A 26,564-nucleotide genomic window follows, 5' to 3' on the forward strand; every position below is an offset into this window, starting at 1 on the left:
AGAGAGAGAGAGAGAGAGAGAGAGAGAGAGAGAGAGAGAGAGAGAGAATTTCTCTCAGCAGGCATCTGGAGACTGGGCCGCCACTGCTGGACTGACGACTGAACTGAGAATTGAGAAGACTGAGAAAAGAAATGAGAACTGAGAAAGAGCTTCTTGGAGGAAGCAGCATGGAGACTGAAGAGAGGCCCAGGTTGGAGAAAGTGATTTTGATTTTGAGAATGGGAGAAAGTGATTTTGAAAGTGGAGCTTCTGCTGAGACCTTTTTCTGGGAACTTCTGCTGAGAGCTTCCAAGAAGCAGCTGGAGCTGCCAAAGACTTCCAAGGGCCAACCAGAGCTACCAGAAGTAGCATGACTATGGTGTCGGTACTTTGTGACTTTTATAAGCTTTGTCTTCCCAGGAACAGAAACTGTGAGGGACTTGAGGTGGACTGGATATTGTGAGCTTCAATACGGAACAGGAACTGCATGGAGAGCTGGCCAAGGAACTGGGAGCTGTCTGCCTTTGAACAAAGGTGGCAGTTGGTTAGATTCTGGCAGGAGCTGGGACCATGGAAGAGAAGCCATGGAAGCTGAAAGCCTGTCCCAAGTCAAGATGAAAAGACCTCTTCGTGGGTACTGAGTAGTGACTGAATAAATTGTCTGAGTAGTTACTGATGAAATAGGGTACTGACTAGTAACTGATGAAATTGCAATTTACTTGTGATGTAGGAGTGGATGGCTTTTGTACTTTCCACTACCCCTTAATAGGGTACCGAGTAGTGACTTTTGAAGTTGTAACTTAATTGCATCCCACGGGTGGAGGACTTTGGCTTTTGTACTTTGTGTCCCATAAGGAAGCAAGCCTCCTTAAGGATGATTGAATGATTGAATTACTAAACGATTTTACTTTTTTTAAAACTACGTGACCACTTTGGTGAAAAATACGTGGCCATTTTAGCGATAAGCTGTGAGCATTGTGAAGGAATATACTTTGGTTTTCTTTGAATGTTTTGCTCTAGTTTGTTACTGAATAAATAGAGGGTTTACTATACTGTGCAATCAGAACCTTGAAAGTTATTCATAGCAGCAGTCTTCTGGAAAACTGCTCATCTTGGCTTTACATGCATGTGTTATTATTTTTTTGATAAAGGAACTAAAGTGGGCACAGTTAGGTGGCACAGTGAATAGAGCACCAGCCCTAAAGTCAGGAGGACCTGAGCTCAAATCTGGCAGCAGACACTTGACACTTAACTAGCTGTGTGACCTTGGGCAAGTTACTTAACCCCCATTGCCCTGACTTCCCTCCTCCAAAAGAAAGAAAGAAAGAAAGAAACTAAAGTTCAGAGAGTTAAGTGGTTTGCCAATGATCACACATTTAGCAAGTATCAAAAGTGAGAGTCAATCCTAGGTCTTTTTGAACAACATACAAATATAATACTTTTCGTGTTGCTTCTCAGTAGAATGCTTAGTATCTAAGAAATGTCTATACAAAACTAAGTGTATTATGTATGATATGCTTATGGTCAATGCTTGTGGCTTTTGCATAACTTAGCCATAGGATAATTGAATTAGTTAGGATTTTAGAAATAATCAAATTCAGTTGCATATTTTTACAGAAGAGAAGCCCAGAGGAAGTCATAGGGAGCTACTTAAAGACATGAATCTAATCTAATTAGGGGACGAAGCTTTAATCAAGTCTGTTGCTTCTACTCTTCTTGTTTGTGTTGTTGTTGTCTTTCTCTTTCCTCTCCACTGTCAACTCTAAGGCCATTGGAAAGGTTTTTTTTCATTAGGAAGAAAATATTATATAATTCCCTTCCTGTCACTTCAATATAAAATTATAATATAAACAATGAAGGTAACCTTTGGAGGGGTGAGGGGTCTAGGGAAGAGACAGTCCAGTGTACTTAAATATGTCATCAGATGATATCTTCAAGGGCCAACCCTGATAATCTCTAGCTATGCACCCTTGAGAAAGGGACTGTAACTCTTCTGAGCCTCAGCATGTCTTAAAATGGTATTCATTTTGCCTCCCACACAAGATTGTGGTGAGGATAGCACTTCATAATTTGTCAAGTGTTAACAGAAATGGGAATGACTATTGTATCTTATACATCTTAGATTTTCTTTCTTAACCATATCTTAGACTTTGCCAACTATTTTCCTCTTACAAATATCAAAGCACAAGGCTTCATTCTAAATTTGATTTAGTTCCTTATAATCACTAAACAGCAAAGATCAACAACCCAGATTTTAGAGATGAAGTACATACTCATTAATCAAATTAATGTGTCATGCATGAAACTATGAGAGCCATGTTTTATAACACAAAGATCACCTTTTAATGTCTATCTGTAGTAGAGTTGAAAAGGATAGTTCATAAGTTACTGGCATGAATAGAATGAGTTCAATATGAACCCTTTACCAGACTCTCATGTAAGTTCAGAAACATGATGACATCACAGGATTAAGAAGCAAAAAAGCCCCTTTTGTAAGACTGTCATCAATTGGGAAAGAATGGCAAAAGTAATGTAAGATCTTTTTTAATTCTGGAAACTAAATTGTAAAAGACTTCAGATATCCACAAAATGATGAAAAGGAAAATGTCAATATGTGGTCCCAAACTGAACCATTTAGAAAAGGTTCATATTAACCAAGAAAGACTTTATGTATAAAATAGGCCATCAAAAGAGAAGACTCACATCAGGTGGGAAATAAAGAAACAACTAGTGAATATAAGTGTCTTATTAAGTTTTCATGACATGAAATCCAAAATGGTCTTTGCAAGTGAGGCCACAGTCATCAATGAAATTGGTATGTAAGTAGAATTTAATTGTCTTTTGGTTCAGTTTTATTTTGTGTCTCAAGGATTGGTCACTGGTCATTGGTCATGCAATCTGACATCTACAGAACAAAGAGGGATCTTGAAGCCTAAAAATCTCAAGTAATTTATTCATGTGCACATTTACTTAACACTGAGTGATAGAATGGAAACAAGGCTTTCTTTGGAGTAAGTGAACCTGGATTAGAATACTGATTATATTTCTACTACTACTTATGTAACCTTGAGGAAGCTCTTTTAACCTCTCAGCCTCAATGTCTTAGTCTGTAAAATGAAATTAGACATCATGATTTCCAATGTGCCTTTCAGCTCTCAATTCACAGCCTTAATGGAAGCTTTGAAGGGCCATGTGAATATTATCTCTGTCTTAAGAACAATGAACAAAAACACTAGAATATAAACAATCTGCATGTGTGCATTGATTCATGATGATGTGCATATAGGTGGCATAGGGCAAGTACTGCTAGACTTAGCATCAGAAAGATCTACGTTTGAATATTACCTCGGATACTTAGTAACTGTATGATCCTGAGAATGGAACTTAACACCTCCTAGTCTTACTTTCCCCCCTTTTTGAAAAGGGACTAATAATAGCACATATTTTGAAAAGTTATATTGAGAATCAAATTAGATACCATATTACAGGCATTTCAGAAAAAAAAAAGACCTGAAAGTGCTATAAACATGTTATTGTTATTACCATCATCATGACTATATAGGTGTAATCTGACATAGTGGATGATCCATTGAAACCACTGTGATGTTGATGATATGACTCCTAAAATATGAAGTTTGGGAACTGACTTAGTAGAAAGACCCAGATACATATGAATTGAGACAGAAAAGTATGCAATCCCATCTTGTGATGGGGTCATTGGTTTGTTTTTGATTTTTTTTTTGAAAAAAAATTTATAGTGCTAAATGGGTGTATCACTCTACTAAATGATGTCAGTGTCCATAGAGAGAGGTATTTTAATTGTCCAAAAATAAATGAAAAGCATAAACATCAAGAAGTAGTGAGTAATGTGGTAAAAGATACAAAGTGGCATAACTTGGAGTGGGAACTAAGAGAGAAAGGAAATTGTGGTTTGAATTATGATAATTCTACAACCTAAGTATCCCATAACCACTAAAACAGTATCTAAGGACAAATCTTTCATTGTTGGAAAGGCAAAAAGACTTGTCCAGACTTTCCTTAATTTCCAAGATTACAGAATTAGAAAGAATTCTTCTCTAAGGTTCCAATAAGTAAGCAACTAACACTTCATTTGCTTCAGCTTTGGAAGAGAGGTAGTTTAAGGTATGACTGTTACATTAGAAATTGCTTCCTACAGAAAGAACCTTTCATGGAAGCCAAGATTACCAGGGGACATCTCTCACTGGATTATGAAAGAACAATTTGCAAAACTGTGTATCTCTGTGGGAGACTATGGATTACTTTGCAATCTGTTGCTAATTACTCTATACTCCTTAATATTGCTTCCAACTGACATTGATAGAGTAATGCTACTAATGTCACACCAAGTATATATTACAACATATTCCACCTGAGTTAAACATTGGTTTGTTGTTAAAATTAGGAAATATGTGTGCATGTTTGTGTTTGTGTGTGTGTGACACTATGCTAATAGCAATTACCACTTAATCAATTCTCTGTTTACAAGGGAAATTTTTTTAATGTTAGTGGACACATTTTCAAAGAAAAGATTTTATGATACATTTCACAGATTTGTATTTTAGAATATGTCAGTACCTATAATGCCTTTGTTTTGTGTTTTATTGTTATTTATAGTTGCTATGTTTTGTTATATTTTTCCCACATGTTTTTGTAGTTTTCTCGTATAATAAACAAATATTAACTGATATTTTGTTTGTAAAGCATGGCTAGGCACTGAAAAAATACTTGTTGAATTCAATTAGCTTAAAAATGAAAATTTGCTTTCTGTTTGAATATACATGTTTGTAATCATGAGAAAATGGTATTTTCCATTTACACAAAAAAAAGCTTGAAAAATTGAAGTTAAATTATTTCTGGGTCAAAAGAATTTCATGAATTTTTTTTCCTGGAACTATATTTGTGGTGCCTTAGCAAGAGGACTGATGGATTAATATTCTTTTGCTAAGTCAGTCCCATACCTATAATCTGGAAGCCACTGGAGGCCATCCCCACTGATTGCCAACCAATATCCAACTGCAAAGCAGATAAACTAGCCTAGCTTAAGAAACAAGTCACACTGACAAAGCAAAAGGAGGCAATCTGTGAGAAGAGAGCCAAATCACTGGTGCCACCTGGACCACCATCTCCTTCTACATTTCACAATGAAGATCGTCCCAGACAGAGCCCCGCAGCTCTGAAATGGAAGACCCTTCCTTCAGACCACTAGTCCTACTTCTAGTCTAGCATCAAAAATTATCATCTAAGGAATCAACCCAACTGAAGATAGGAGCTAGTAACTACCTCTGCAAACATTATAACACCAGTCTCCTAAGTAGCCATAGTTCCTGACAACCCAGAAAAGAAAACACTTATCACCTAAGTTCTTGAATCTGTCAGACAGTTCACCATGAGAAAAAGATATGACGTTTTAGTGCGAATAATATTTTAAAAATTCATTGTCCTGAGTTTTGGTACTCCACCCTAAAGACTATAAAACACTTCTCTGTGAAATGTAGCTGAACTCTGTTACATAAGTAGCTTTCCCTTGTTAGAATGTGAGCTTTGTTAGAATGTTGATAACAAAGATTGTTAATAGCTTGACTTTTCTATTTGTGTCCCCAACACTGCACATATAGTAAAGGCTTAATACTATGTGCTCATTCATTTCATTCTCTCATTTTCAATTACTCTCTGGACCAGTATAACCATTATCACAAACAACCCATAAAAATCACCTAGTTTTGCATGTTTGGATTCATTTAGCTATTTACTAACTGAGGGGCAGTGAGGTATAGTAAACAGTTTGGAAAGTCAGCGTTCAAATTCATCTCTGACACATTCATCTGTGGGACTCTGGTCAAACCTTTAAATCTCAGAGAGTTAAAGACAACTTTCTAAAACCATGGATTGCTTATAGGAGTTACAAAGGAACTACCTAAGAAGTATAGGTGAAATAAGGGATAATTAGGTTCCTTTTCCACACCTAGAGTTCCCTCTACTGATGAAATTCACAGATCCAAACATAACTTTGATTATGAATTACTATAATGCTACCAATAGAACCAATTTTCCTTTGGTGAATATAATAAAACTGAGTTATAATTAATGGTGCAAATGAAATTTATTTTAAGGTTATGTCAATATTACACAAACAGGGAAATTCAAAGATCTCAAGAATGTCATGCTGATATCCATGACCTGCCTTTCTAATTTTAGTCCATTACATTCAATGAAATATGTTTTCAGAGGTTGATTTTTATTACCAAATAGTTATGTGTTGTCTGCATGTAATTCATTCCTTGAAAAAAAAAATACATGATTTTTTGGAGAAAAATCATTCCCTAAATATAATGAAACATTATCTGATGAACTTTCATAGTGCGTTTTATCCTTTTAACCCCTTGCCACTCTCTATGCCTTGGGCAAAATAGCAGGAGTTATCTCTTCATAAATCACTTGAAAAAAATTCAAAGGAAAACAAAGCACTACAAAATGCAAACTCAAAAGATACCAAGATTTACCTCTCAATAAAGGGGGGGGGGGGCGTCATGAACTAATTAGGACCAACCAAGATGGCAGAATAGCAGAAAGAAATACAGCTGACCTCTTCCCAAATGCTACTCCACAAAGATCTAGAAAATGTGCCAAATCAAATTTTGACCACGAAATCCAAGAAAAAAAATCAAAATGAGTCATTTTCCAACTTCAGTTAACATATGGAAGTGGAGAGGTGAGATAATAGAGTGGATGGCATAGTCAGGAGTATCCTAAGCCTTCCAAAACAAAAACTAAACCATGGTCTAACAGTGCAAGAAGAGGTCCCAGATCTGGCACAAAGAGGCCTATCCTTACACAGGGAGGAGAAACAGGTACAACTGGAAAGTCATGACCCAATAAATGGCTCTGCATCATTTGAAGAAATCATGAAAGAAAAGAGGTAAGATCTCTTAAAAGCAGAGGACAAAGTGAGAACAGAAAGAATCTACTGGTTACTATTAGATATAGTTCTAAGAATAATAAATGTAGTGATAAAACATGAAAAAAGAAAGAGGAGAAAATAAATATAGGCAAAGAGGATAAAAAAATCATTGTTATCAGGTGATCCAATGGTTTACTTAGAAAACTCTAGACAATCAAGTAAAAAATGAAATGATTAACAACTTAAGCAATGTTTCAGGATAAAAAATGAACCTGCTGAAATCATCAGCAATATAACCTAACAGGAAGAAAAAGAAAGGGAAATTGCATTTAAAATAACTATAAAATGCTTGGGAAAAACTTGCCAAGAGAAAAAAGGAATATTTTGAATATAACTATTAAAATCCTTTATACAAACAAACACAGATTTGAATATAGAAATATTAATTGTTCCAAGGTAGGCCATGCCAATATAATAAAAGTTAATTTTTATTATATAAATATTTATATAATATAAAAATTATACAATATCAATATACAATATACAAAAAATATACAATATAAAAATATAATAAAAAACCTTAATTAATTAATTTGAGTGATATACCACTCAAACTCTTAAGCAAAATAAAGGCAATAATAATAATAATAATAATAACTACATTACAAATAAACAAAATTTATCTGAAAGGGAAAAAAAAGGTCAACTATCTCAAGGGAAATAATAGGGAAGAAACGCAAGATAGAAGGGGTCCTACCAGTATCAGATCCCAAAATGTACTACAAAGTAATAATAATCATCAAAAGAATTCAGTACTTGTTGAGAAATAGAAAGACAATCAGTGGAACAGAATAGGTCCACAATATACAAAATAGAAGAGCCCAGTATATAATGAAGAGCCTTGAGATCATACAATTTAAAGACAAATGTTTAATCTAGATTTAGTTTATTCAACTGTGTTTGTGTTTGTATCGATGGAGATATAAATTATGAAGGGCCGTTTTCTGATAATAACAAGGGAAGAATAAGAGGGTGAAACATGCAGAAACGGTTTCTTGTTTTTCTTCCTTCTTTCTCCTTCCCTCTTCTTCCTCAAAGTAGAAATGGATAAAAAATGACTAGGAAGTTAAGGATGGAGGCATTGAAATCAAGGAAAGAATGAAAGGGGTATGAATGTTTGATTGGACTAAATTGGAAGGGACATATAGGTTGTCAATCTCTTGAACTTATTCTAATAATCTTAACTCAGGAATTGAAATTGGTTCCCATTTTTCCCTCTCCATTTTTTTTTTCTGAAGCAGTAATAATGTGTGTTTTACATCCTTCTGTTTTTTCTTTCTGAGGCCATCTTTTGCTTCCTTTCTCTCTTCTCCAGGATGTTTCCTCACACTGTCCTCCATTACAAAATGCCTCCTCTTTCTTCAAAAAAATTTCCTGTCCCTTGATTGTGAGTGATTCTAAATGTTGATTTGATCTTCTGTTTAAAGAAACTAACAATAAGTTTTTAATTAGGCTTAGGTCTCTCTGAGATACTTATATATTTTTTAAAGGACTTAGCCAGTTTGAAGGAATTTCCTAATTGTAAACTTACATGAAAGATAATTTTGATCTAAGGGAAGTTTCCCTATATTCTTTCGCTACTTAAAATCAGTATCACTCCCAGCCTCCTCAGTTACTACATATGGAGTGAAATAATAGAATCAGCACAACAGTTGCTGATACCAACCTCCTCTAGCCTCCTCTTGGCTTTACTCATACATAGCTTAGAAAGTAGTCCTATAGCCTAAAAATAGAACAATGTAATTATTTAGAGAAAGAGGAAACAATGATATTTGAGAAGAAGATGATATATGTAGGAATATAGATACCCTCCTTTATAAAGTCACAGCTGAATTAATAAAATGATTCATAATCATAAAATGTTATAAATATACTGTTATAGACTGAATTTAGTGAAAAACTGTGACTTTTATACTAGTGTCAGAATATAAACTCAGATATTGTGACCTTGAAATGAGAAATTATTTCTGATTATTTGCTTTTGAAATAAGTCAACAAGAAAGATTGGACAACTAGAACATTTATCTGTAATGAGATAATTATATAAAGGAAAAAATAAAACAGAAAGAACAAACAAATTGAAAATCTTCTAAAGTAAACAAATAAACTTGAGAATAGATAAAGCACCTAAACTGAAACAGAAAAGAAAAATTAGTATGTGTCCATATACACAAATACCTATGCTTTACAACACATTCATGGATGCATACATACATGCATATACATAAAAATAATATATGCAACACAATACCCTTAACCTACTAGTGTTCTTAGATGTGACTATAACTCAGCTTTCAGAGACTAAGACCACTTATTTTCACTACTGGAAAGGACCATGGAGGTAATTTGCTATAACATCCTCATTTTATAGTAAATAGAAGTGCTAAAATAACTCAGGATTATACAGGGTTAACTTGATACTATATTTGAACAAAAAACATAATTTTATCAATGACATTTCAAAATATATATGTAATCAGAAAAAACATAAAATTCCACAGTTAGAAGGGACTTCAAACAATGTCCTTGTGCAAATACTATCTGAATATTTGTCAACCAGTCTAGTTTTGAAAACCTCCATTGTGGGGGAACATATATCTCAAGAAAGATCATTCTGCTATGGAAATACCAATATAATAAAACAAGAGAAAACAATTAAGGGTATAAATATAGGCCAAAAGAAGAGAAAATGATCTCTAGGTATAATGATATGGCACTTTAATTAAAAAACCAGCAAAGATAATGATTGAGATAAAAACAATTCAGAAACATTGAAGGCTACAAAATTAAGTCCTCAAAAATCAATAGAACTGTTGTATGATAATCACAAAATTCCAGAAACAGTAATAGAAATGGAAAAGTCATTAAAATAACAACAAAAAATGCATAAGATATTTGAGGATATATCTACCAAAGCTCATAAAATACTTTTTTATTTCAATTACAAAGTGCTGCATAAAAACAAACAACAAACAAAGGAACAAAAATACCCTAAATAGTTGGAGGAATATTCAGTGCTTAGGCCTGGACCATGCCAATTTGATAAAAATGACAATATTACCAAAGTTACTTGAGAGATTTAGTTCTATGCCAATTAAATTATCCAAGGGTTACTTTAGAAAACTCAATAGAATGATAATTCGTTTGAAGAAACAAAAGATCTAGAATAGGGGTGGCTAGGTGGCCCAGTGAATAGAGTACTGGCCCTGGGGTCAGGAGGACCTGAGTTCAAATGTAGCCTCAGACACTTAACACTTACTAGCTGTGTGATCTTGGGCAAGTCACTTAACCCCAATTGCCCTGGCTTCCCACCTCCAAAAAGCAAAAAAAAAAAAAAGATCTAGAATATTAATAGGAATAATAAAAAAGATAAACATGAAGGAATAGCACTATCAAACCATATTATAAAGAAGCAGTAATCAAAACCATTGAATGGGTTAAAAATAGAGAAATAGATGAAAAAGATGCTGTTTCTGATAGCTAAAATTTATATAGTAAATTTTATATAAAATCTGATAAAAAACTGTTCTAGGCACTTTAAAATTATTGTTTCAAGATAGCTTATATTATTATGCCCATTTTATAGATGAACCTGAGGCAAATTTGCCCAAAATCATATACGTAGTATATATCTGAGGCTAGATTTGATCTCAAATCTCCCTGTCTCTATGTTGGCATTTCTAGAATTAGAAATTGAGGGTGATAACTCAGTGCTTTATCAAACAGAGAACTTTATTTACTTAAGAAATAAAGAATCTTTTAATTAAAAAAAGAAAGGCCAACAGAACAGGAAAGCAGAATGGCAAAAAAAATCAAACCTAGATTTACTTTTTGTACCATATTTTACAATAAATTCAAAATGGATATGTGATCTTACTTTTAAATATAATACCAGAAATAATAGAAGAGAAAGACATAATATACCATTCACAAATATTGGTAGATGCATTTCTAACCAAAAGAAAGAAAAAGAGGTGATTCTAAAAAATAAAAAGTTAATTTGATTACATATTTTTTGAAGCTGTAAATTTTTATAAATAAGCCAAATTAGCCAGTACAAAATAATAAGGGAAGCAGTTGAATGGCAGGGTGGGGGGGGAGTGGGAGACACTTTGTATTGAATTACTCAAATAAGAGTGTACTAACTAAAATATATAGACAACTAATATATATGTATGCATTTGTATACATGAATATATGTAGCACATTCATGTGCATACATGTGTGTGTATATATTTATGTGTGTATATATGTATATATAAATGTTTGTTGATGTCCTTTGATCACTTCTATTGGAAAATGGCATTTGTTATACAAACACATTTATACATGCATGCATGTATATGTGTGTGTGTGTATATATATATATATATATATATGTATATTTCTCAGAAGAATTACACTTATTAACCACTATATAAAAGAGTCAACCAAATCACTAAAAAGAGATAAATTAAAATCAAGACAACCATGAGTTTTCTCCTCAAACCAACCAAACTGATTGAGATAAAAAAAAAAGATAGAAATAGTCAGTGTTGGAGGAATTGTAGGAAGATAAACAAGTATAGTAGAACTCTCTCATTCAGTAAAACCATTTTGGAAAGCAGTTTGGAATTATGCACATAAATTACTGAGATATCCATGCTGTTTGACCAAGAGAATCTGTTATTTGGCATATATATCAGCGAAGTCAATGAGAAGAAGGATTTCATGTTTCCCAAAATGTTTAAGGTAACATTTTTGGGGGGATAGTGAAGGATTGGAAAACAACTAAATGATCATTGTTTGGGGAATATCTGAACAAATTGTGTGATGTGCATATAATGGCAATTTCTGTGCCACGAGAAATGACAAATGTGAGGAAAAGACATGGAAATAATTACATGTTCTGATGCAGACTGACATAAGCAAAGCCAAGAAAAAATGGACACAATTTCTATAACAGTGAAAGTAGGGGAAATAAAAAGAATTATTGAAAAAAAATCAGAAGCAAATTTTGAAAAATTGTAAAGAAAAGGGTGACCTGAAATACAAAATACATGAAGAAACTTTTTAGAGGCATGACACATTGCATATATTTTTTAGGTTTTTTAAATCCACTTATAAGTTTTTCCATCTTTTCTCTTATTCTTTCTTGTTTCATTAAATATATCTATACAATACACATACATGTGTATGCATGCATGTATGTATGCATATATGTGTGTAGGTGTTACATGAGATGGCTCTCTATTATATATATATGGGAGCCAGAAAAGAAATAATTATGGGGGAAATTTTGTGATATAAAATATTTTGAAAATGTGAATAAAATTAAAATTTAATGAAGGTATGAAATCATTCCTCAAAATTTGGTTCACTCAGGGAAGTAATGGCTCAGACCGTTGACATCAGTTTGTCATCTCATAAGTACAAAAGAAGCACAAAAGTGCTCAGATGCTTGCCTGGTTAAAAACAATGGGCCCCACAGACAAGGAAATTCCATCCAGCTTTATCAGTTTGAGGTGCCCTCAATTCCCATCCTCATTTTCCTGCTATACTAAGTAAATTCTCTTTTGGTAATTGTTGAAAAAAAATTTCAACCAAAGATCACATAAGCTATATTTGATGACATATTACACTACTGACTCATTCTGAGGTTGCTATCCTATCCACCCACTCAACCAACCAATCAATAACCATTTACTAAGTGTTTTCTGTTTTAAGCACTGTTGCAAGATTTGGAAATATGTATATAAATAAAGCAAAAATAGTCCCTTTCCTTTAGAAGCTTGTTATTAACATTTATTTATAATTTCATATTTGTAATTATATATTTATAATTATTTACATTAATACACACATAAAACTACCCTTATGTATACACACATATATGGAGGTACACATATGTATATGTATGTGTATATGCATGTACACAGAAAAGATACACATCGAATAAGTAGAGTGGAGGAAACATTAGAGGGGAAAGCAAAAGTAACTGGTGGAGGGAGGGAGGGTTGGACCAGGAAAGACTATGTGTCATAGATGGCATTTAACTAAGCCTTAAAGGAAATTAGGGATTTCAAGAGGCAGAGATAAGGAGGGAGCTCATGTCAGTCAACAGAGAATGCAGTAAAGGATGAGGTAATGGGGAATGACATCAGAAGTATAAGAGATGAGAAAGGAGGAGAAAAGGAGAGTGAGTGGGAATAACCTCATGGTCTTGTTTTGTTGGTTTTTTTCCTACGAAATATGGCATACAGTCCTCAGATAATAGGGCAGGAGGAGGGATAGCATGGGAAAGTTTGAGGAGAGAAGTTTGTTTGTTTGTTTTCCCTACAACTATTATGAATGTGATGGAGACTTAATTAGCAAGAAGACCAGGAGATGTCTCATAGTAAGACGTGCACAGAATTGTAGGAGATACATCAAGCAGTTTATGATTGTGTCCAAGTCTGTTCTCCATTTGAAGAGGAGCAACATATGTAGTCATCAGAAGCAATCCAGGGTTGAGGTTTAGAAACATGTTAGGGCCCAGGTCGGTCATTATTCATTCTTCTCACATCTCTTCTTCTGACTGTCAAGACTTTGCCATCTTGGCTCAGCTTCCTTCTAATCCAGAAAGTGCCCTTGGGTTCTAAGATTTTCTTACCCTAAAATACCCTTTTCCTTATAAGTACTCTTTTCCCTTTGGAGAGTCCCTTCTGGAGCATCCATTTTAAGGAGGCACTTAAGTGAGCTATCTCTTCATTTATGTCTCAAAAACTGACAAATTTACCACTATGCCTCAGTTACCTTTTCAGGCTGGAAGTCACTTCATATTCCCTATGGCCTTCTCAAACTCGAACATGACTCCACCTCTGAAGCCTCCTTTGCACATCGATGACTCCCTCCCCAAAGCTCTGTTTTGAGAAGGATCAGAATGGAGGGCCAACCTTCACTCCTCTCCCTGCTCTGTTTCTGACTCACCTGACTTGTCAGCATGGGCCTCCGCTTCTGACTTCTGCTCCTCCCCGCCCCTTTTTCATCTTCTCCTCCATGTAGTTTCTTTAGGGCAGGTATTGTCATTATTGTTGCTTCTCTCACATATCCCCAGCACTGAGTACAGTGCCTAGAACATGGCAAATACTTATTTAATGCTAGTTAATTAACTGACATCATTCATGGGACAAGTGATTTGATAGTAGGTAGAGTAGAATGGCTTTTAGTGTTCCTTGATAAAATATGTAGATGTAGTTCCTTCAAATTGCTATATAATACTGCCTCCCCCATCCCATCTTTGTGATATTGATTTTTGAACCTAAAGTGTATGACAATTATTACTATTGAATTTTGTTTAGTGAGATTCAGACCAATGCTCTAGTCTTTCAAGATCTTTGTGAATCTTGGAGCTATCATCTAGGGTATTATTGCTTCATGCCAATTTGATGAGTGACCCTCTATTCTTTTATCAGAGACACTGTACACATATTAAATAGCACATGAGCAAGCACAGGAACTCTTTTGGAGAATTCCCTTCAACCCATCCTGAATCCATTTAAATGTTTTACAATGAACACAAACACAAGCATTTATTAATCACCTACTCTGTGCTAGGCACTGTGATTAGCCATGAGAATACTTGTAATTATAAGACATTATAACTGGTTTCTTAAGAAATATCTCTGATTCTTTGGCAGGAAGGTTTCTGAGAACTTTTATCCTCAACTCCTCAACTTCACAGATTGTATATTATATAAGTATTAGACACATTAAAACACTATGTAGAAATATTATTAAAGAGTGAAATGCATATATAATTTTGGACCTATAATAACTGATCTAGTTATGAAAATGAGATAAAAATTACATGAGACATTAATGATCATGTTTCAAGAGATAAAGTGATAACCAACAGGGATTAACAACAATGATTTCCCTTATAGTATAGTATTATAGCCTATTGTGGAATTGGGCTTTCCTCTGAACTAGCATATACATTATTCACTGCTAAACAAAGGATATAGGCTAAATTGGTCATGAATTCATAACACATTCCAATTAAATAGTTTCAGGATACAAAATAATATTTAATACTATATAAATGGATGTATTTATTATGTGAGTTAAATGCAGAAATAGAAAAAAATCCTTAGGACTGGGACACCAATTTTATCTTCATATTCTTCATGGCTTATTGTTTTTTCCAGATGGAGAGTAAGAACTAATTTCTGGAAAAATGACAATTTAATCAATTAATGGCTTTTAATTTATATTAACAATATGCCAAAATAGAATAGAAAGATGCATGGTAAAGGAAGTATTTTATAAATTTTTGTTACATGATTGTTGCCTGAGTATAAGTACCAATAATTTTTGTTACCTCAGATATCCTTAGAACTCTTTGTCTACACAATGAAGGGTATGTAGGAAAATGTATTGTTGGTGGAGTTGTGAACTGATTCAACCATTATAGAGTAGTTTAGAACTATGCCCCAAAATTATAAAACCATGCATAAATGCTTTGACTTAGCAATACATCTACCAGGTCTGTATTACAAAAAAGAGAAAAAAACAAAACAAAAAGGAAAAGGACCTATATATAAAAAAATAATTATAGAAGCTATTTTCTGGTGCCAAAGAATTGGAATTTAAGGGCATGCCTATCAATTGGGGAATGGCTGAAGAAATTATGATATGTGATTATGATGGAATACTATTGTGTTTTAAGAAGTGATGATCCAGATGTTCTTAGAAAAACCTGGAAATACATGAAGTGATGGGCAGTGAAATGTACTGTGTATAAAGTAACAGCAATATTGTAAGATCAGCTGTGAATGACTTTGCTATTCTCAGTAATACAATGATCGAAGACAACTCTGAAGGACTTATGATGACAAATTTTATCCCTCCCCAAAGAACTAATGGTGTTTGATTACAGATTAATGCATATTTTTTTTTTCTTTATTTTTTTGAAGTTTGTTTTTTTTTGGTGGGGGGGCTATCTTTTCTTTTACAACATAACTAATATGGATAGGTTTTGTGTAACTACACATGTATAACCTATATCTAATTGCTTGCCTTCTTAATGGCAGGGATGGGCGTAGAGAGGGGAGGGAGGGAGAGAATTTGGAACACAAAGTTTTAAAAACAAGTTAAAAATTGTTTTACATGTGACTGGAGAAAACTGAAATGTTAAATACATTTTTAAAAGAAATCTTTGTCTAAATTTCTCCTTTTCCCTCATCACTCCTTACCTGAATATTACCTATAATCAGTGTATGCCTAGCTCTCAAAATAACATAAGTACCTTGGGGACATGGACAATGTCATTTTTTATTATTGTTTCCCCAGGGCCTATACTAGTGCTTTCCATGTACTAGATAGAATGGAATTAAACAATGGCATGTACTCGAGGGACAAATATCATAAAAAAAAAGATTAAATATAAACACATCGAGACTCAAAATGGAGGGTGTTCTATCACAAGCAAAGAAAGATAAAGGGAGGTGGCTAGGTGGCACAGTGAATACAGCACCGGCCCTGGAGTCAGGACGACCTGGGTTCGGATCTGGCCTCAGACACTTATCACAAAAAAATAGCTATGTGACCTAGGGCAAGTCACTTAACTCCAATTGCCCTCCAAAGAGAAAAAAAAAGAGATAAAGGGCAATGATGGTATTCTCAAATATTAAAATAATGAAAGGCAGGTTTCTACCCAATTGGGTAGATAGAGCCACAATAGATTTACAGAAAGACAGGGGTGAGGCTGGTATCCTACAAGTAGCTGTGAAGAAACTGTTCTGGTAGGAATATTCATACTGCTGAAATCATAGGTCCATCTACTTATCTAAGTAGAGACCTCCTCCAATTCACTTGTTGCAGAGCCCAAGTGGGATAGGAAGAGTTGACTTGGAATCAGGAAGACTTGAGTTCAAGCCCTGCCTTTGATACATACTAACTGCGATGTTGGACTAGCCATTTAATTTTTTAGTGCCAAAGCAATTTTCAAAGACTATAAACTACTTAAGCTGAGTTAAGAGACGGAATTCTACATTGAGGGGTTCAGAATTTCTCCATGCTAATAAAATCATTCACTGTGACCAAAAAGAAACAAAAAGTGAAAGGCAGAACAGATAGGTTTTATCAAAAAACATACGATCTTTTAGGGAGTGCAAGAAGTTTACATAAATTCATTTGAATAGCTATAACACAAAGCAAAACAGTATCAATATCCTTTTACGTAGCTGCCCATGATTAGGTGCTAATCAGGGTCTACATAGCAGGTCAAATCACAACAAAAATTTACTCCAAGATTGGGTGTGCCTGGAATTATGGAATGGGATTTGATGCAACCTGACTCAATGAAAAGACCCACTGACTGGGAATTAGAAAAGCAAGGCATCAATCAATTTATCTCTCTGGGATAATTTCTTTAATAAATTTGGTGAATGGGCAAAGTTACTTAAACCAGATGATTTCTAAAGCCCCTCCCAGTTCTAATTTTCTGGGAGGGAAAATAAAACATATAGCATGCTTCACAGTGCTTGAAATTGATGCTACCTGGAAGAAATTTCAAACATAAAGGAGAATAGATTAGTTGGAGTAGATGAGTACTTTAGTATCTATTACTATGTAAAAGAGAAACTGGTCCTGAGCCCTAAGGGAAAGGAAAAACTGGGCAGGGACTGGTGAGTTCAGTTTGGGACCCTGTATTGTCCAAGGATAACATGAACACGATGGGCAAAAAAGAGCAAAAAGACCTCGAACTTTGTCTAATTCATGGTTTCATCTTGGGTCAGATGTGGAGTAAATTAACACTGTAAAAGAATGGAATTTAAGATGACATTTGTAGGAGCATTATGGTATCTCCTTGCCTATTTTATGTCTATTTCCATTGATGATGAAAGAGACCCAGAGATGGAGAGAAAGACATAGAAGGTGAGAGATAGGACAGAGAGAGACAGAGAGACAGACCGATAGACGGAGGGAAGGAGAGAGAGGGGGAGAGAAAGAGACAGAAAGACAGAGAGAGAAAGAGAGATTCTATTTTTGGATCATGGCAGTTTGATCTGTAGATAGCAATATGACTGAAAAGGAGTCATTCAGAATTTCATTCTCTCTGATGAGCACTATCATACATTATTCCATCTTCCATTAAACTTGCCTTGGATAGTTATTTATTATCAGGAGCCAGAGATTTAGCTGGCTATTAAGGTTGCTTTTAGACGGTAATATTAGAACATATGTTTCTTTTATTATATTAGGGTTATTGTTTTTATCTCATTTTCCAAATCATGACAATCCCAACAAAAAAATCAACTGAGATTTATCTGCAATTATTTAATATTAAATGTGCTTTCAAAGTTGGCCTGAAAGGATGATTCACTACTCATAGATGAAAATTTACACTGCAGCTGCTGCTACATCTGGGTATTTACTGTACTGTGGCTGTTGTTTCTTAACAATTGAGAAACTGTATAGGGAGCAGTATAAAATCAATGGTGGAAAATGATGTAATTCAGTCAAAGGTTTATGCTAATGTCAAACCTCAAGAGGGCAGCTTGCCCTTTCCAAAATAAGAGATCTTTATAGACCAACTGGGAGTCATTTATCAGGAGTGACATACACACAAAGCACATATATACTAAACTTAGTTATACTCACTTCTCACCCACACTTCACAGCAACAGTTTATTATAGTTTTGCTGTTGAAAATCATTTTGGAATTCCTTACATTAAAAAGTAGCTGCCTTTAAATTGACCTAATATGTTTTAAAACCTATTGCTCAAACTGTTACCAAATGCATGAGGTCCTTTAGTGAGTTGTCTGCCATATCTATTCCCCATATCAGCCAAAGATGTGCACGTATTTCATAGGCCACCTTGGACTCTGATTTTTAAGCATGCCCTTGGGTATTCTAATCTGATTGGTTATAGTTCTTGGAATTAACACAGATTTACACCCAGTTGTTATGTAATGGTGGTACTACAGAGAATTATCTTTTAAAGAAGTGTGGGCTATGAGACCAGAGGCAAAAGGAAGATATATAGATCATGGATATTGGAAACAGCCATCCATATATATGCACAAAACCTATATGCATAAACATGTATGTGCATATATATATATATATAATCCACATATGTGTGTCCATATGTACAGAGACAGATGGATAATGGAGATAGATAATTAACAGATTGATAAATGAAATATATATGTATAGTGTCACAAAATTTAAAGCTTAAAACTTGGACTAAAAATTTCGGAACATCCTGCATATTACCAAAAAGCAACAAAGAAAAAAAATTATGGAGTCTATTTGATGCTGGCTAAACTAAGTATATGTCAGGGGCATTAAGTAACTTCTGTGTGATGATAACTGAGTGATGACAGAGATGTAAAGGACTAAGAAACAAGCAGGATTGTGAGGCGCATCACTAAAACCCAATGATATAGAAACCTAAGCCTTAACAATGGGTTGTGTTGATCGTAGGGTATGCTACCCTCCCTCTATGATGGCATTAGTAACTGGGGGTGATGTGACAATTAGTTTGTTCATATTTTAATATGCTGTTTCATCTTCCCCATGCCATGCCAGCATATAGCACAGAAACAAGTATTTATTTTTCTGTCTTGGTTCCACATGGCCTCTTCATATTACCCCTCCCTTGTATTTATACACACACACACACACACACACACACACACACTTACACATTTCCATGTTAATGGATAGTATTGGGGTGAATTATGCAGATTTCTCCATTTCTGGTAACAACTAGCTATGTACCATGGTATTGCCAGAACTTTTCATGAGTGTTGTCTCTCTACCTCTCAGGTAAAGGTATTTCACAAAATCACAGAATTTCAGATCAGAAAGTGAGCTCAGAGGCCACCAAGTCCTGCACCTACCTGATCAAGAATCCTCTCTACAACATCCACAGGACCTCATCATTCAGCCTCTGCTTGAGGCAGGGAGTAAAATATTCTTGGAGGTAGCTCATTGCACTTTTGGACAGCTAATATAAAGCTTGTGTTTTTTCCCTAACCCAAGCCATCTTACTGTTATATCTTCCCACTGTTCCTACTTCGAGCACTGTCAGTCAAGCAGAACAAGTCTCATTTTCCATATCTCAGCCTTAAGGACCTGCCATTAGGTTTCTCTGAGTCTTGCCTTACTCCAGGCTAAATATTAAACAAGAATCTCTCCACTGCCTTCATTTGGAAGGTTCTCTGGTCCCCTTACCATCCCGGTCATCCACTTCTATCCATTGTCCAGCTAGCTGATGTCCTTCCTAAAACATAGTGTTAAGAATTTAGTCCTGTACTATAGATACATTTCAACTGGAACAGAGAGCAGCATGAGTATTACTTGACTTATGTTAGGCATTTGTAACTAAAGTATGTCAGTCTATTGTTTTGATTATAACTGAGTATAATATGTTAACACTAAATATTTAACTATTCCTCAAGCTAGACCAAAATGACTGATTTGGGTATTTCAAACTTTTCATTTGTTTCAATTGGGTCTGACTTTTCATGATGCCATTGAGGGTTTTCTTGGAAAAGCTACTGGAGTGGTTTACCATTTTCCTTTCCAACTCATTTTACATATAAGGGAACTGAGGCAAACAGGGTTAAGTGACTTGGCCAGGATCACACAGCTAGTTAGTGTCTGAAGTCATATTTGAACTCATGAAGATGAGTCTTCCTGACTTCAAGTCAGGCACACTTTCCTTTGTGCCAACTAGCTACCCTATTTCAAGTTTAATAATCATGAACTGATCAGGCTTGGAGTCAGAGGACCTGGGTTCCAATCTTAGTTCTACTAACTAGTTGGACAAATCACTTGACCTCTTTGGTCCTCAGTTTCCTTATCTGTAAAATGGCAAGCTTGTACATTATGTCTTCTAAGGTCCCTTCTGTTTCCAAATATTCTTGATGCTATCATTCTGTAATCATAAACTATTATAAAGATGTCCAAATAAGGAGCTTAGCAAAATTTTATTGCATGTGTGTGTTTTTTAATGGAAATGGACAACTCCTAATATGGACATTCTTTTCACTAATGCATCTTACCTAAACTACATTCTTAGAGATTTCCCTGGGGGCACTAAAAGGCTAAGTGGCTTATACAGCAAGTCAATCAGAGACAGGACTTTGGACTATGTCTTTCTGACCCCAAGTCCAAGTCTCTGTCTATTATATCTCACAGGAGGATATAGGTTTTCTAAGTCATTCAAGTGGTTGCCTCTGCCAAAACAAGAAAAGGGGAATTAACATACCATTTAGTCTTTGTACAGAAGCAGGAAAACATCGGGGCTATTCCCCCTTTATACAAGAGAAGACTTCTCCATGCTTTGTGATAGCATCCTTGCCTAGCACAGAACTGTGTCCAGCAGGCCCTTTATAACTGTTGACAGAATAAACAAATGGAAAAGAAGGCTAAAAGCCCCATGGACAGTCCTCTGTGTATGGGAGAGGGGTCTGGTCATTGCTGCAATTACTCGATTGCATAGGACAGTCTATCACCATTCTCCTATTTATACTCTCCATGCTGAGGAGCCTGGGTTGATTGATATTCTCTGATTCTCTTTCGCACATTTGGCTGACAGGTGCTTATATCCATGGTAAGCCTCCAGCTTTTTTTTCCCTCCATGACTAAATACCCAGATGATTTCCTTTCATGAATGTTTCTCATTGAGAATTATTGCTCCAAATGGCCAGCTCCCTTCTTCCTTCTGGCCCCTGGTGGACCTCCACCATGTGCTCTGTGGACTGGACTCTTTTATATTGTTTTTATTATGTTTTCATCATTTATTATATATGACTCTTCAGGGCCTTGAGAACCTTGGGGTACCATAAAAACGTTCTTTTTGGGACCTGGGGTTTAAGTCATTAGATTTAAATCTACATACGATGGGGTATAGAGACACACCCAGTGCAGGGGTGGAGGGATGAAGGGACCAGTCATCTTGGCATTCTCCCACACACCAGAAGGGGAACAGGGCACAAGATGAAAAGCTTCACTTTGCCTACAAAGTGGTGCAGGGACTGAAACAAGAGGGGTTCACAGGGCAAGGTAGTGAGGACATCTGGGAAACATTAGCTCAAATCAAGGGCAAGCTTAGCATGAAAAGGAAACAGGAAACAGAGGGTGAGCCCTCTCCCTGACCAGGCTATAATCACTATCTGGAGAGAGAAGGCATTTTTTTTTTCTTCAGCATTGGCAGTAGAAATTTTCTCTGATTTTCCTTGGTCTCCATGCCAGGAATCAGAGTCTCCTGCGATTAAAATGTGAACCCTCTTCCTCAGAAATGACAACCACATTTAACCAGTTGGCAGTTTGCATGGACCAGTTATAGCCTTACATTAGGAGGAACAGGCACTTGGGATCATGGAATCTTCAAGCTAGTTGAGTCCTTCAAGGCATCTAACCTCTCATGACATAATATGTAGACAGGACTTTGCCAATCTTATCCCTTCCCTCTCCCCACCTCCCAACAGGTCAATCCCAGCTATACTTTCCCTAGTCTAGAAAAATCCTGGTGTGAAAAACACAGGTCAAAAACTGTGGTTTAACTTTTAGTCTTGGAAAGCTGCCTAGGGAAGTGAGAGCTTAACTGACTTGTCCATGGAGAAACAGCTAATAAGTGTCAGAATCAGGTCATATACTCAATGTTCTGTGTCTTTTGGACTTTATGGTCAGCTTTCTATCTGCTTTGTCAGACTGTATACTAGAAAGTAACTATAAATGTCAGTTAATTGTGAATATTTTTCTTTTTAATTTTAGAAAAGAAGAAACTCGGGGTCACAAATGAGGCATATAATTATTTGATCTGAATTCAGGAGTACAGGAAAGATTCCCTTCTCTCAGAAAGAACACAAAACAAAAATCTCTGTTTACCTGCAAAGATGAAACTCTACTATGAGGATAAAAAAGGTATAGAAAGATATAGTTGACTTGTGGAAGATTAGCTTTTTTGATTGCAATTGTCTTTATATTCCAGGAATATCTTTTATGAAAATAAAGAAGAAAGAAAGCCTCTCCATACCTCTCCCTAGATTCTGTTCTGGGAGCTTTGACCTTAGATTAAAGAATGATGGAGTTAAGTATATATTGGATTGATAAATGAAAAGATTAATTTTGACTCTACCATTAAATTGCTGTGTTTCTTTAAACAAGCCAATTAATCTCTCTGGTACTGTTTCCTTTATTAGAAATGAGACAACTAGCCTGGGGGGGGGGGGAAATCTGTCCTGTTCCAAAATTCTCATTAATGAGATCTAATTTAAATGGATATTTCTAAAAAGCAATTGACAGCTAACTTCTTCCTAGAAATAGAATAGTAGTCTATAGTCCTTTGATATACCAGAATGAGAATTTGTGTTTTCATTAGCCTAAAGATGAAAGGAACTTTCACAAAAAGAATTTAAATAACATGAGATGTGGGAATACTTAGACTGGGAAGAAGTAAATTTGGCCTTTTCTCTTTTGTTTTTACAGGTTGTAAGGGAGGGATGCAGACTATGATTTCATCAGTGTAGAGAACTACTGGTGAGAAAATTCTCTTTCAGTATGTATTAGAGAAAGGGCTTGAACTCAAATCTTAATTTCACAGTCAGTTCTCTAGTCATTTTGATACATTTCTTTTCAAGTACAAATTGGGCTTTCTACAATTTCATCATTGAATTTATCTTTCCTTTTAATAGAACTTTGTATATATATATACATATATATTTCTATATATGTATACATACACATATGCATATATACCATCCAACATGTGATACATGTGATAGACATATGCATGATATATTTCATATCTTATATGTGCATAAATATATATGTGTGTATTTTTAGGGTGTTAGGGATGTATGTGTGTGTGTATGTACACCAAACATGCCAATAGACTGGATGCAGCTCTACTTTGCAGTAAAGTTTCCACAAGTTTAATAGAGTTGTAGTTAATCTATTATCATATTTGGTCAATATACTTTCCTAAATTTCAGAGTTAGGATTGGGATTTGACCCCAAAATGCTTCTGGTATTAAAACACACACACACACACACACACACACACATGAATACCATCAAAATTTGATTTGGAATGAAAATCAGAATTATCATCAAATTGACTCTCCATCATTTTACTGATAAAGAGACTGAGGTTCAGAAGTTAAGCGACATGATATTGTGACACAATCAGATCAGAAGGAAAGCAGAAAATTGGGGAATAATTTTATAAACAGATTCTCATATAAAGGTCTTGTATCTCAAATAAACAACTTTGTCAAATCTATAAGAATAAGAGCCATTCCCAAATTGACAAATGGTCAAAGGATATGAATAGGCAATTTTCTGATGAAATAAAAATGATTTGTAGTCATATAAAATGCCCCAAATCATTATTGATTAGAGAAATGCAAATTTCAAATAAGCTTCAGATATTATTTTGTCCCTATTAGATTGACTAAAATGATTAAAGGGGAAAGCAACAAATGTTAGAATGGATGTGGAAGAATAGAGACACATTCACTGTTGGTGAAACTGTGAATTGATCCAATCCAAAGAGTTATTAAACTGACTCTAACTTTGACTGAACAATGCCACTTTTAGGTCTGTTTCCCAAGATGTTTTGGGGAAAAGGAAAATAACTTATATGTTCTGAAATATTTATAGCAGTTCTCTTTGTGGCAGGAAAAGAACTAGAATGGAAGGAATACCCATCAGTTAAGGAATGGCTAAGTAAGTTGTGGTATGTGATTGTGATAGAATACTATCATGCTATAGGAAATGATGAGCTTAAGGATCTTAGAAAAACATGGATATACTTGTACAAAATAATGAAGAGCAAAATGAGCAGAATTAAGAGAATATTATATACAATAATAGCAATATTGTTTTAAGAACAGCTTTGAGTACTAAGTAATTTTGACTATCATAAATACCCAAATTAATTAACTTAAAAGGACATATGAAGGAAAATACTATCTACATCCACAGAAAGAACTGATAAAAAGAAGTATGTATAAAATGGTTATATACATATATACATATAAAATATGTATCCATATTTGTTTCTGATGGTAGTCATCTCTAGTGCAGGACAGGGGAGTATAAAGCCAATCACAAGCAGCTCCCCTGAGGAGTGCTGCTGTGAATAACTTTAAGGATCTAACCACATAGTATAGTGATCTCTCTATTAAGCAATAAACCAAAGCAAAACATTCAAGAAAGTAAAGAACAACATTCATAAGAACATAACAATAACATATTACTAAGGTGTCCACATAGTCTTAAACAAAATTTATCAGTCAGTAAGTCACAATCACCTTAATAAATATACAGTCAAGTTCATCTTGACTCCAGGCTGACTTCCAAATCATCCTTGAGAGTCAATCACCCTTAAGAGGTAGTGGAAAGTACAAAGGTCATCCACCACTCGGTCACAGCAAGTTACAATATCATAAGTCATCACTGAGTACCCAAGAAAATTCTCCTTTCATCTTAACTCGAGACAGAGTTTTAAACCTCATGGCTCCTCTTTCATACTCCCAGTTCTTGCCTGGATTCACCCAATTGTTACCTGGATTCACAGGTAAGTAGCTCTCCACTCTTGTTCCATATTGCAGCTCAATATTGAAGATCATGGAATTGCAAACACCCTGGCATTCTAGTTATTCAACTTCTTTAATTTCTATGTACAGCTTTCTTTTATCTTGCTCTCTTCCTCTAAGAAGAGACTTCTAGGACTTCTACATAACCACTTCACCTCTAAAATTTTTTAAATCCCTTTCTCTGATTATACTCTCTTGACTTTTCATATCTCCTTTTTGAGGAGATTTGAGGGAACTCAATCTTTTCACAGATTTCATATCCTTATTAACTAGTTCAGCATAACACTGTGCTCTGTCCTTAGATTTCTTGCCCTCCTATCTTTCTGCCATTTTTGGCCTACTAATCCTCAATTCTGAGAATAATTTTTGGTCTACATGACATGCATTTTCTGAATTTTATCTATTTATTGACAGCTTCCAATTTTATTCATAAATACTCTTAATAAGTTCATGGACTATTAATCCTGAAACTTAAGACATCTTCATAGTCTTCTTCCATTTATACTGCTGAGCTAATTGAGCAACTTCAAATGAAACTTCAATACACTATGCTATAATTATTGTACTCCTATAACACTCTGCAAAGTAACTATTCCTAAACGTCTATTTCTTTAAGCCCCTATCTCAGTTGCGCTCCTACTCTTTCAACAAATAACCTTATTTCCTACTCCCTCATACCCCTATCTAAAAAATGTCAAAGAAAAAAAGCTTCTCTACATATTCATTCATTCTCTTTTTTCCTCAGTCTCAGGAGGTGATGCAGATTGCTCTTCTTGCCATAATTAGCCCCTTCTCTTTGTGCCCTTGACCCCAACTCCTTCCATGTCCTCTAGGAGCTTGGCAGTAAGAATCTCTTCTCTTTTATTTTGAATTTTGTCTTGAGTCTTCCAAATCCTTAAGAAAATATTCCCATGATCCTTATATCCTTTCAAATTCATGCTTTCTATCAATCTTTTTTTTTTCATTGTTAAACACCTAAAGCATACATTATACTCATTACTTCTACTTCTTAGAACCCAATCA

General features: G+C 35.0%; 1 long non-coding RNA gene across 2 annotated transcripts in view; it reads left to right on the forward strand.

Moving 5' to 3' along the window:
* LOC138153970 (uncharacterized) overlaps positions 1-26,564 on the forward strand; it is a 72,500-nt gene that overhangs the window by 9,275 nt on the left and 36,661 nt on the right. The window contains exons 2-4 of one of the 2 annotated variants that reach the window (XR_011166516.1): positions 19,759-19,915; positions 22,714-22,863; positions 23,428-23,478. This is a non-coding gene — a long non-coding RNA (uncharacterized lncRNA). The remainder of the gene's footprint in view (positions 1-19,758; positions 19,916-22,713; positions 22,864-23,427; positions 23,479-26,564) is intronic. The other variant, XR_011166517.1, reaches the window with a different exon arrangement.

This window comes from Petaurus breviceps, unplaced genomic scaffold (assembly GCF_028583685.1).
Source record: "Petaurus breviceps papuanus isolate PSGF00001 unplaced genomic scaffold, PetGlider_PUasm1.0 151, whole genome shotgun sequence".
Taxonomy (NCBI): Eukaryota; Metazoa; Chordata; class Mammalia; order Diprotodontia; family Petauridae; genus Petaurus; species Petaurus breviceps.